The following is a 12,929-nucleotide window of genomic DNA, read 5'->3' as shown; positions in this document are numbered from 1 at the left end:
GCAGTGCGATCATGCTTGTGAGTGCGTGAATGTGCGTGTGTGCGCAGGCATGTGTGTAACCAGTCCTCAAGTTCCCACCTCCGTGCATCAGTAGTGTGTCTGGGCCGTCGCGCTTTCTCGCCCGTGTGCGCCCGCGAGCCCTTGCTTGTGTCAGGCGCATTGTGCCCCTGTGTGGGTATTGTGTGTGCGCCTGCTCGCTCCAAAGGGAGGGCAGGGAGAGTGCCTGGCTCCTGGGCTAGCCTGTGCTGCTGGGTGTGGCTGTGCGGATGCTGGGTGGGATGGGATGCCAGCCATCCACAGTCGGTCGAATTCCCGTGCGTGTCCAGGCTGAGGGTCCCAGTCCGGGGATGGACGGAGGGAGAGAGGGACAGAGGGACGGACGGTGCAGTGAGCGAGGTGGGGCCCAGCGTCCCCGATTCGAGATTCCAGAAGCTGGACCGTCCTCCTAGTCCTCCTCGTGCATCTGGGGCAAGAGGAAGTCACGGGTGGGTGAGGACGCTGGTCCAAGAACCTTCAAGGAGGGAGGGGAGGGGAGGGGAGGGGAGGGGAGGGGAGGAGCAGGAGAAGGAGAGATCTCTGTGGGGCCAAGGCTGGCACTCACTGTCTGGGCCCTTGCTCCATCCGGGTGGCCAGAGGAGAGCAGAAGGGGTTCGGGGAGGTTGTAGGCTGGCAGTGTGGGCTGGCGAGTGTATGTGGGGCTCGGGCCGGGCCGAGGGCCGTGCGTGCGTGTGTGTGTGTGTGCCTGCGTGCGTGCGTGCGTGCGTGCGTGCGTGCATTTCTTGGTGTGCGGTGCGGTACAGTGCATTTGTCTGCGGGGCCTTGGACTCACGTGGGCTCGGCGTCGGGCGGGCGGGCAGGCGGGCAGGCGGGCGCCGGCAGTAGGCTCTTGGGGCTTTCCCGAGCGGCAGCCGTCGTCTAAGGCCATACCACCCTGAACGAGCCCGATTGTGCCCGATCTCGTCTGATCTCGGAAGCTAAGCAGGGTCGGGCCTGGTTAGTACTTAGATGGGAGACCACCTGGAAATACCGGGTGCTGTAGGCTTTTTGGACTCCGCCCCGTCGTGTCCTCTCTTGCTTTTGGTCACTGTCAGGACCACAGCCGGCCACTCAGGTTTCTTTGGGGTGGGGGGCGTTAGAGACAGGGTTTCTCTGTGTAGCCCTGGCTGTCCTAGAACTCACTCTGTAGACCAGGCTGGCCTCGAACTCAGAAATTCACCTGCCTCTGCTTCCCACTGCCCAGTGCACCCCACAATCTTATCTGCATATTTCCAGCTCCTGACTTCTAAAACTACTGAGTTTATTACATAATACAGTGTTCAGCAAGGCAGGCAGGTACACACCTGGGGAGAGAGAGAGAGAGAGAGAGAGAGAGAGAGAGAGAGAGAGAGAGAGAGAGAGAGAGAGGAGAGACAGAAAGAGAGAGAGGAGAGAGGGGGAAAGAGAGAAAGGAGAGGAAGGAGAGAGAGGGAGGAGAGACAGAGAGAGAGAGGAGAGACAGAGAGAGAGGAATGAGAAAGGAGAGACAGAGACAGAGAGTGACAGAGAGAGAGAGAGAGGGGGGGGAATGAGAGAGAGGAGAGACAGACAGACAGAGACAGACAGAGAGACCATAAACCAGGCACCAGCACCACCTTCCCTTGATTGTTTTATCCCAGGTTAATAATTATAGTTATATTTTTCCTGTTCATTGACTTAGTTGGGGCAGGCAGGGGAGTCTCTACATAGCCCTGGAAATCACTATCTAGATCAGACCTGCCTCCAATTCACAGCATTGCCTCTGTTTCCTTCCTTTCTGAGAGATGGGATGAAAGACATATATGGCCACACCCAGTTCTGTTATTTCATTAACCCCAGGAAAGGTTATTTTGGATATTGTTTTGTTTTGGTCTCTGTTTTAGATTTTTTCTTTTTCTTTACTGTGTGTTTAGTTGAAATTCAATTTGTGTGTGTGTGTGTGTGTGTGTGTGTGTGTGTGTGTGTTTCCCCGGAAGGTGTGATTGCTTATTGACCTCACCAAAATGGAAGGTGACCTGTGGATGGCAGCCATCTTAGCTGCCGGCTGACTGACCTCACCAAGATGGAGGGTGCCGGCGAGGTGTGACCTACCATTTCCTTTCTTTCCCAGCTGCTAGGGGACCAGAACTGCAGCTAAACCAGTGTAGAATGGTGAGAAGGCACTGAAAAGCCACCAGAAAGAAGCCACAGCCACCTGTTTTTCTCCTGCTTTTTGTCTATTACTTTTAAGTGTCAGATGAATCGAACCTTTTAAAATTTTTGTTATTTTTTTATTAAAATGCATAATAAAAGATAAATATAATCAGTCATCCTGGAACTCCTCTTGTATGCCAGGCAGACTTAGTTACTTGGTTAGTTAGCTAGACAGTCAAAATAGGTTAAAATTTATATAAACATAAATATCAGTCACTAAGAATGATAATGTAATTCACACTGTCTGAAACAAAAAGAAGGAAGGAAGGAAGGAAGGAAGGAAGGAAGGAAGGAAGGAAGGAAGGAAGGAAGGAAGGAAGGAAGGAATAAGTAATGCTCTCTGAAACACAAATCTGGGCTGGGTCCTAGCTTGACCATGGAAACACACACACACACACACACACACACACACACACACACACACACAGACACGTGGGGCAAGGGGGCATGAAACAATTTCCACATCCTTCCATGCAAGTCTCCTTAGTCTGAGCATGGAGGAAAGATTGAGAAAAGCTGCAACAGTGGATACTATATATAAGCTTGAAGAGTCTTGGACCAGAATGATTTCCTACACCAGCAGCAAGTGGCCAAGAAATGGACGATTCCAAAATCCCTTTTTGCTGTTGTTCCTCACAATCAGTCATGATGGAACTCTGTTCGTCTAACTCCATCTGTAGACAAGGCTAGCCACAAAGTTACAGTGATCTACCTCCCTTTGCCACTACCACTAGAATCATACTTGTATTGTTGTTGTTGGTGTTGGTTGTGGTGGTGGAGATTGCTTGTTTATTTGTAAGTGTAACCTGGAAATATTCTTTCTTTGATCTACGTACCTTAGAGATGATGGCGTATCTTTAAATAAAATGGGAAAATTAGTTCACACAGGTATGGTTTTCCCCATTATTGTTTTTGTTTCATGTAACTAGGAGCTTCCTCAGACACAACTCTGTAACAGGAAAATGGATGACGGAAGCTTAACTAACATCCTGGTTCTTCTCCTACCTGTCCTGTTTCTGTCTTTCGTGGGTTCACGTCCCACCACCACCCACAGGGCAAGCCTGACAGCCATTCATAACTCTAACTCTAATTTCAGCACATCTGACATCTGACCCTTCATCTGGCTTTTTTTTTTTTTTTTTTTTTTTTGACAGGGTTTCTCTGTGTAGCCCTGGCTGTACTGAAACTCACTCTGTAGACCAGGCTGGCCTGGAACTCAGAAATCCGCCTGCCTCTGTCTCCCCATTGCTGAGATTAAAGGCCACCACTGCCCGGCATATGTGCCTGTTCTGTTAATGGATTGTCAGCAGAATGTTAACCCCAGAACGTTTTTTGTCTATTTAATCTAATTTCAAAATATATCAGTGTGTGTGTGTGTGTGTGTGTGTTGTGTATTGTATGTTTGTATATGTTGCATGTGTGTGAGTGAGTGGATGCATGTCTGTCTGTGTGCATTGGTGTGATGGATAGCTCCCAGCCATTAGCTCTCATTATTTGTTGTTTGTATGTATGTGTGTATGTATGTATGTATGTATGTATGTATGTATGCAATTACTTGCTTAGTTTTTATTTATTTGAAACAAGGTTTCTTTTGGGGAGGGGCGTTAGAGACAGGGTTTCTCTGTGTAGCCCTGGCTGTCCTGGAACTCACTCTGTAGACCAAGCTGGCCTTGAACTCAGAAATCCACCTGCCCTCCCTCCCAAGTGCTGGGATTAAAGATGTGTGCCACCACTGCCTGGCGCTTTATTTTATTAAACATTAAACATAAAGTAGAAATTCCAAATCATGTAAATATTGTGTAGATTTTGCCTCACAAATTCCTGAGCTGGCAGGGCAAGGCTGTAGTCTTCCTCTTTGTGTTAGGGTGTGTTAGCAACTCCATTAGCATTTCTAAAGAGCCTAGGGTTTTGGTTCAGCAGGTGCCTGAGCCAACGTGGCCCTGAAAGACAGTGAGTTCAGACATTTAAGCTGAAATATCACTTGCTCGCAGACTTCACGCGTGAAATTTGCCTCTGGAGAGACATGGCTCAGCAGTAAAGTGCGCCAGGCCAGGGAATGTGCAGACTTCACAGACTGGCAGGAATGTGCAGCCAGCTCAGCAATGCTCTGCTCCACCCCTCCCCCATTCCCCACACCCAGGGAGAAGGAGGGAGAAGGCAGTGTAGGCGAGGGGCAGGGAGCTGTAGAGAGAGAGTTGAGATGGGGGGGCAAATCAATAAACTGGAGACTTTGTTCATTTATTTGCCTTATTGAGTGTATGGTGGAAGAGGGAAAATGATTCAAAAGGGTGCAATTTCTCTGTCAGAACGGGTGCCAGACAAAGCTACACCAGCTTGGCACTTCCTGTGGGCTCCCAGCCTCTCAACCTCAAAGACTGCCCCCTTTAACTGTCAGACACCTTATCGCAGGTTCCTGCTGAGCACAGTGCAGCTACTGGTGGGATTTCATCACTCTAGGCCTCCTAGCCCTGCTGGGGGAAGAGGGTCTGGCACTGGTGATTGGATGACTCTGTGATACCTCAATCCAGCCTATGGCTGCAGCAGCTGCCGTGAGAGGAAGCTCCTGGGACAGGAAATGAGAGGAGTGTCCCCAAGCCCTGCTCACTACAAACTGCCCTGCCTGTGCAAGCAGGAGATGGACCGTGAGCACGGCCATGAACCAGGTCAGATACAGGAGGGTAGGTGCTGGCCTGGATGGTAAGGAAATTGCACAAACAAACAAGATAACAGAGGGAGCTTGAGACATAGAGACAGCTTATGTAAAACTAACCCATGGGGACTGGCAAGAAGGCTCAGCCTGTGGAAGTACCTGCCACCAAGCCTGCTGACATATGTTTGATCCCCAGAGCCCATATGGTGGGAGGGGAGGACTCCACAAAGTTGTCTTCTGTCCTCCAAACATACCTTGCACCAAGGCACACAAGTTCAGGTGCAGGTATAGGAGTGCTCTCTGTCTCTGTTTGTCTGTCTGTCTGACTCCTTTCTCTCTCTCTCTCTCTCTCTCTCTCTCTCTCTCTCTCTCTCTCTCTCTCTCTCTCTCTCTCCCTCTCTCTCTCTTTGTGTCTCTCTCTCTGTCTCTCTCTCTGTCTCTGTCTCTCTCTCTCTCTCTCTCTCTCTCACACACACACACACACACACACTTTCACTCACACCCATACATACACAAAATAAGTAAATTTCATCAACAGGAAATAAGTCTAGGGAGATGTTTTCAAGGGAGCTTTAGAAATTGATCACCAGTAGCAAGGGTGGAAAAAGTAACTAGACCACATACACAAAGCCATCAGTGATGGCCCACACCTGTAATCCTGGCACTTGGGAGGCGGAGGCTAGACTATCAGGAATTCAAGTCCTCTAGTCCCTTGCTGGACATGCTGGTCTCTGGGGAGCTCACCTTCTCCAACCACACAGTATCTGCCAGTGCTCATCCCAACATGGGTGGAATCACCTCTCCAGGATTTTGAATTTGAGCAGATTGTGAATCTCCCAGTCCTGCTAGTTTCACATAGTGCCTTTTAAAAGATGGCTCTGGAGCTGGGAGATAGCAATGAAGACTGGAAACAGACAGAGAAGGAACAAGGTAAAGGTTTCAACATGAGCTGTTGTTATTAAATAAATCCCAGAGAAGTTCCCCAAGAACTTCCCAAGACTGGGTGACCAGAGCTGCCCAGAGCACAGCTCTCACTCTGAGCTCCCCCTTCACTCATTTCTGTTTGTGGTCCTCACCTCCCACAGTTGAAGCACCGGGGCCTCTGCAGGGGCAGCTGTGAAGCCTCCCCTCCCTCCCACAGTCCATGTTCTGACAGAACTTCACTTTTATCCCAGCTCCCCAAAGCTTCACCCATTCACAGCTTCACTCTGACTCTAGGTGTTGAAGGATCTCACAAATTGTCTGCCCCTTTCCCATTTCCCTTAGCCACAGTTCTGACTGACCTGCCCCCTTCCAGCTCTCAGTGAAACCAAGCACTCAGCAGAGTTTGAGTCTTGGCCCAGGAAAAACAACCAGCAAAGCCATTTCTATGTTTGTTCATGTGCCTACTTAGATAATATTCCCTTCTGTCTACACTGGCTATGTGCACTGAGACCGGCCACCCCGGGGCCCAACAGACAGACCCATCTTTCCATGTTCTCACTGGCCAACTCCAAAAGTCCATCCATTTTCCAAAGCTCTGCATGCCTAGGGAGCAAAGCCAATATCTACAAACTCTACAGACAGACAGACAGACCTTTATTATTTGTTGGTCTGAGGAGGCATATTTGTAGACAGGAGATTTTGGAGTTTAGAAAGATGTACCAAATACTTGATGGATATTCATGATGCTCACACAGTGAAGAGAAGAACTCCCTTCGACAGGCAAGTGTGAAGGTCACAGCTATAGCTACGTGGGCCTCCAAGGTCCACCCTTCCCATTAGGCCGCTTCTGAAATCTCTATGCAGAGGAGCGGGCTCCAGTCCCAAATATATCCAGAGGGTAAACCCAGGAGAAAAGTCTGAACAACTCCATCCATAAACTCATTCACTCCATCATTCATTCTCTTAGTGAAGCACACATTATGTGCTACAGAAGCAGATGTAGAACGACCTATAAGACCCATTCACTCTGCTGCTGAGGGCGGCTCCAGACCCAGTTGTCTATATTTCTGTCCTTCCTAACTGCCCAAAATGGGTAAAGTAAAGCTCCTTCTGAGCTTGCAAGGGAAGGGATCTTTACTCCTCCTCAGAAATTTTATTTTTCGAATTTATTACATTCCTTCACAACTTTTCAAAAAGATATGCTCTCAAGGAAACATGTTCATTTGTAATCAGATCAATCTAAGCACAATGTAGGTAGCCAGGCCTGCGTTCCTGGTGCCCTATCTGGTCAGCAAGAGCAAGACTGGAAAAACAGCTACTGCACAGGGAGAGCCAGGTAGACATCGTTCACTTTAAGATGCATGCATGAGGTTCCTGGATCATTTAGTCTGCAGACTCACACATAACTGAGGGTGCTATTGTTCTTTGTTTGCTTGCTTGCTTTATTACAATGCAGAAATGGATATTGTTAGCATTCTGTCTAAGCTCCACCCCACAGTTACCTGGCAACAGCCAGGTATTTTCTGCCTTGGGGAGAGAGCAAGAAGGGAATGGGGAGAGAAGGGGGAAGGGAAGCAGGGAATGAGCAAGAGAGGACCAAGAGACCAAGAGAGCATGGAGAGGGGCAAGCAGCAACTTTTATAGTGGGTGGGCCCACAAGGTGTTGCCAGGTAACTGCGGGGTGGAGCTTAGACAGAATGCTAACAGATGTGAATTTCTATTAGAGAGCAGTGACTTAGAGTATAGTTATTTTGTTTGTGTGTGTGTGTGTGTGTTTCTTAGAATACTAGATGATTTTTGTTTGCCTTTGTTGTTTTATTAGCACTATTTATTTAATATGCTAGAAAGAGTTAAACTCAAAAGTAAAGATAAACACAAATGATACATATATGCCTCAGTAATTAAAAAGTGGAGTGATTTTCTCCACATACAAAAAATTAATAAATTGTTGGAGCATTGTAAATTAGATTCAATTAAGTCGATAGTAAAAAAAATCACTGTTTAGAATAAGATGCCTCCATTTCCTTGACAGGTTTCATAAGCCATTGTGATAATTGTCGATACTAGGAAGATTTGTAAAGACTGCAGTCTTCAGTCAGTCTTAAATAGTTTATTTTGGAATTTGCGCTTGATAGTTAAATTTTCAAGCAAAACACAACAAATGTGGGGGTTTTGACAATCCATGCAGAGTAACTTGTGATTCTTCAATATTAAACCAAGTTACATGCTATCAGTAATGCCATAAACTTAATCATTTCTATTTTATGTGGTATTTAAGAGTAACATCATCAAAAAATCAAAATATCAAAAATTGTATGAGACACAAATAAGATTGGTTACGTATTATCTGGGTCTAAGATTTGTATAATTATTTGCATCTTTTGTATACATGTTTGTCATCAACAATTAATTTTCATTTCTATAAGCCTGAAATTCAGATTTTTTTATTTCAATTTATGTGGTTTCCTTTCCAAATTAATATAGTGTTTCAAGATGCAGATACTTATGATCTCATTTGAACTCAAGTTGTTTTTGAAGACCATCATGGGTTACAGGAGCAATCAAATGATTCATTTTCAATTAGTTGATACTTAATTTCTCAAAAATAGTCTTTTTTTTACTCTAGAATGATAATAATCTCCTCCACAAAATCTTCTACAATTTATAGGACATTTAAATCCCTAAAATTCAAATTTGATTTTGTGAGAAATGTGCACAGACAGTTCCATTCTTAGGGAATACAAGAAACAAATAGATTCAAGCATCAAGCTTTCCAAGTCCCTGCTAGATATATATTTTTGTTAGCTTTATGATTTCTGTATGTAAAATATCTGTGAAAACAATTTAAAGGAGAATGGATTTATCTTGTTTCAGGGTTCCAGAAATATCTGCTGAGTGAGTAGCAGGGCAAGAATGATGGTGTATAGTTCACCTTGTCGTTTCCAGGAAAGGGAGCCAGAGTAATAGACTGGGATATATTGGATAGATGGATGGGATGGTACAACTCACAGGTCTCTCTGTGAGCTAATTCCTCTGGCTAGACCATACCTACCAAAGTGTCTACAATCTTCTAAGATATCTCTGCTGCTGCTTGTACAACCAACATTCAAAGAATGTTACAGTAAGACATTCAATGTTCAAGAGATTATGTATTTGGCCTGGACTAAAGTAAAATAAAGCTGATTTATTCTATTTCTAAGGGTTTTAGGACATTGAGAAAATTTAAAACTGTCATGTGTATACAGTGTTTATAAAGGGATTTTCTAGGACAAACTTTTAGTTGTCTTTAAATTGAACAAATGTTACATTATTTAGCTGAAGATTTAAAGATGTAGACTAAGAATGGTTTTAGTTTTAATTTCCTAATAGATGGTTAGTGATTGTTAAAAATATTTTCTTTTGTTTAGCTTTTCTATTTATTTAAACAGACTATATTTGCAGAGGTTTCAGATTTACATAAAAATTGGGAAGCAGGTATCTATTCTATAGCTCATGGTGTTAAATAGATGCAAAAGCTTCTGAAGAAGGAACATATCACATGATAGAAGCATATTTGTTTCAGTTGAAGAAACTAAGTTGACAAATCATCATTCAGAGTTTCCATTGGTTGTCCCTGGTACTGTGTCTTCTGTAGGTTGAAGAAGTATACAGTGACATGTATTCTCTACTATAGCATCATACAGTGTCACTGCCCTAAAATGATGTAGGATTCTGCCTCTTCAGACTTCTTTATCCTCAACAAGTTGGCAGCCATTTTACTCCTCAACTTTTTGAACGTTCTATAATTTCACAAAGGAGAAATGATAAAAACCTTCAGCATTAACATTGTTCTTTTTTATTTGATGTATACATGTAAGTTCCTTCATCTTCTTATAGCCTATAACTCAGTCTGTTTAATGATGAAACCTGCTCTTTTTTCCAGAGGTCATTTATATGTCCATTCACTGAATATCAATCTAGTTGCTCCTAAGATTTGAAAATTTTGAGTAAAATGTATCACCTCTATGTGAGATACATTGTGTGGATGTGTTTTCAACCATACTCTGTGAATAAATGTCAAGGAACAGAATTGTTGTGTATTGGACTGTAAATGTCTTTAGTTCTGTAAAAAACTGTCAAATATTTTCCAAAGCATTTTTTTTATTCCTACCAGCACTTGCAAATCTTGAATAGCATTTGATTTTAATCATATACTGGGCTTTTACCATTGTAATAGGTATGAAGTATGACCTTTTTCTGTTTTAAGTTGCATTCCCTTGGTCTAACATATTGTTTGTTAACTTGAAGTAATGTACAGAGAGGTTTTATGCTAATTTTTAGTGTATTTTTTCAGTTTCTTATTTCTGGATTTAAGGATTCTCTGTATATTTTAGAAAATTTTTGAGTAAATTTTCTTCTCATCTTTTGCATCATTCATTCATCACATAATTTTCATATTTTAGATCTATCTTGTCACTTATTTCTTCCATGATACTTATCTTACATCAAATATTACATCACTTTTGACTCACAATTTTTACATATAGGCAACTTATAGTTTTATAATGGACTTTTGTGCTTATGGTATATGTTAGTAAATTTTATGAGTGTGTTCCAGAACTATATATAGTTCTAGAACTAAATATTGAAATAATTAATGTTTTTATTTCATGGATCTCACTGTTATAAAAAGTGAGATAAGCCCATTTTTTTTTAATTTTGCATGGTTTTAATAAGCTTTCATTTGTAGCCAAAACTTGATTTCCATTTGCTTACCTTTAACTGGTTGGACAATGTGCTTATTCATGGGATTTTCGGCAGTCTCTAGGTTATGGCAGTTGCTTCCTGGCCTGTTCCTGGACTACTATTCACCATGACCACTCTCGAAACAGCAAACATACATCCTACCTTTTCTGCAAATAGTTTTTGACAGTTATTTTTAATTAAATAAACTTATAGTTCTACTTGTATGCTGAGATAAATATTAATTTTCTATTGTTCACTGCTTCCATTTTGTATGATTTTTAGCTGTATAGTTAATAAATGGGTCTGTGCTATCCCTGTCTTTTGTTATTTGCCTCAGAAATGTAATTTAAGTGTCAGAATTTTTTATTTTGAATAGTGCTTTATAATGCAATATTTAAACTACAAATAGTCTAATTTGCCTTTCAATTTAATTTTGCTCTCTCTCTCTCTCTCTCTCTCTCTCTCTCTCTCTCTCTCTCTCTCTCTCTCCATCCTTCCCTTCTTCCCTCCTTTCCTCCCTTTCTTCCTCTCCCTCTCCCTTTCTCTCTTTACAGACCAAGCTGACCTTAAATGCAAAGAGATCTTTCCTGTCTCTCTTCCTATGTACTGAAATTAATAGTTTGTGCCATGTATATTTAGAATATAAGTACTTAACTTGTTAAGCTATGCGTGTATAATTTTTATTGATAATATTAATAAGAATCCATTTCTAAAGTTAGCATTCATTTCTTTCCTTATAGGTATATAGCCTTGCATACTAATTATAACTATTTTTATATATTAGTTAAATTTGAAAATCTGTTTTATTAATCTAATACTGCTCATTAATCTTGTAGATAAATTGTTTCATGTCTATATCAACATATGAAAATAAGTTGCACTTCATTCTTCCTAAAATATTTACCCCAATTTTATTACATTAAAAAAGGTTTTCAGTAAATTTTGAAAGGAGTATAGCAATGGTATAATATTTTGTTGTTTCTGATAAGATGTTTTATTTCAACTTTCTCCTTTGTCTTTTACATTATGTGATTTTTTAAACCTGCACATGCCTTAATAATAAATATGAGTATACTCTACAACACAGACATACACACACACATACACACACACACACACACACACACACACACGCACGCACACATACATGCACACACACCCAGAAAACATTTAACACTAAGATAATGTTATATGGTAACTGTCATATGCGGCCCCATGTATTTGTATGGTTGGTTAGGTCTTGGAAGATGGTGATGCTTGAGGTGGTCATGAGACGTTTAGGGAACGCAGTGGTGTGAACTGCGGATATAGATAATTTGGGGATAATCTTGGAGAGTTATCAGTTGATCTTTGTTTATAACTAAAGCATTATACGGACTTTTTTCCCCCGACTTCACTATCTAAACTGTGAACCCAAATAAAGGTTTGTATATTCTTTCTTCTCCAGTTATCTTGTCACAAATGTTGCTAGTAAATATCATACAAGTTTACACTTCAATTTAATTGACTTAATGTGTTGAGAATTAAGGTTGAAATTTAGACATTTTTTCACTTATATTTTTGAAAATTTGCATCATGCAAATTAAATTCAGCTTAATGTGAATAGTTACCAAGTCTGTGTCCAGAGTAGTAGGCTGTGCAGCCAGCTCAAAATGAGATTACATGGCTATTGACTGGATCATGGAGATGTACTTATATGTCAGTTGTGAAAAGGCTAATGACCAACAGATGGCTTTAGTTTTAAAGCCTTGGAACGAAGGGTTTGAATTTAGATTATCATGTGTCAAGAATCCACAGATCATTTTGTTTTTCAGCTAAAATACAAACAAAAACAAATATTCTGGGTATACTTTTGTTGTTGCTTGGTTTTTTTGTTTTTGTTTGCTTTTGTTGTTATTTTTTGAGACTTTGCTAATCACATTAGAGATGTGCACTAATGTGCTCAGCTTTTTACAGGGGGGCTTGGAAATTAGACTTGGGTTTCTATACTTGCACTGAAAGCACTTTATTAAGTGAGCTATCCCCCAGCCCATCCTTAAATTTTTATTTTAGATTTCAGTAATCTGGGTGTATGAATTTTAAGGATAACTCATAATGTGTTCACCACTATTCTTGCTCTCCTTATCATTACAGGGATTTGCAATTTTATATAGTAAGGATTTTGACTGCATATATTGGAAGATAGCTATTTCAAAACATTGATTTCCTGTATTAAAAATAGAACAAATCACCTCTCTTAGGGGATTAATAAAATACCTTTCAATAATAGTGACAGTGGATTCTGTGTTCTGTTTGTCCTATTTCTTTGGCTGTTATTCTATTAACAGAAGGTGGTTTTTGATGACCATTTGTTCAGAAATTGAGAACACAAAATGCCTAATCTAATCTTTGTCTTGACAGAGTCCCTACTAATTTCATACCG

At 41.7% G+C, this 12,929-nt stretch overlaps 1 pseudogene; it reads left to right on the top strand.

Moving 5' to 3' along the window:
• Positions 1-913: 913 nt before the first annotated feature.
• LOC127664252 (uncharacterized) lies at positions 914-1,042 on the top strand (annotated as a pseudogene).
• Positions 1,043-12,929: the final 11,887 nt, after the last annotated feature.

Source organism: Apodemus sylvaticus, chromosome 13, assembly GCF_947179515.1.
Source record: "Apodemus sylvaticus chromosome 13, mApoSyl1.1, whole genome shotgun sequence".
NCBI lineage: Eukaryota > Metazoa > Chordata > Mammalia > Rodentia > Muridae > Apodemus > Apodemus sylvaticus.
Note: the sequence above shows the minus strand (reverse complement) of the source record. Positions and strands in the feature narration are given on the sequence as shown.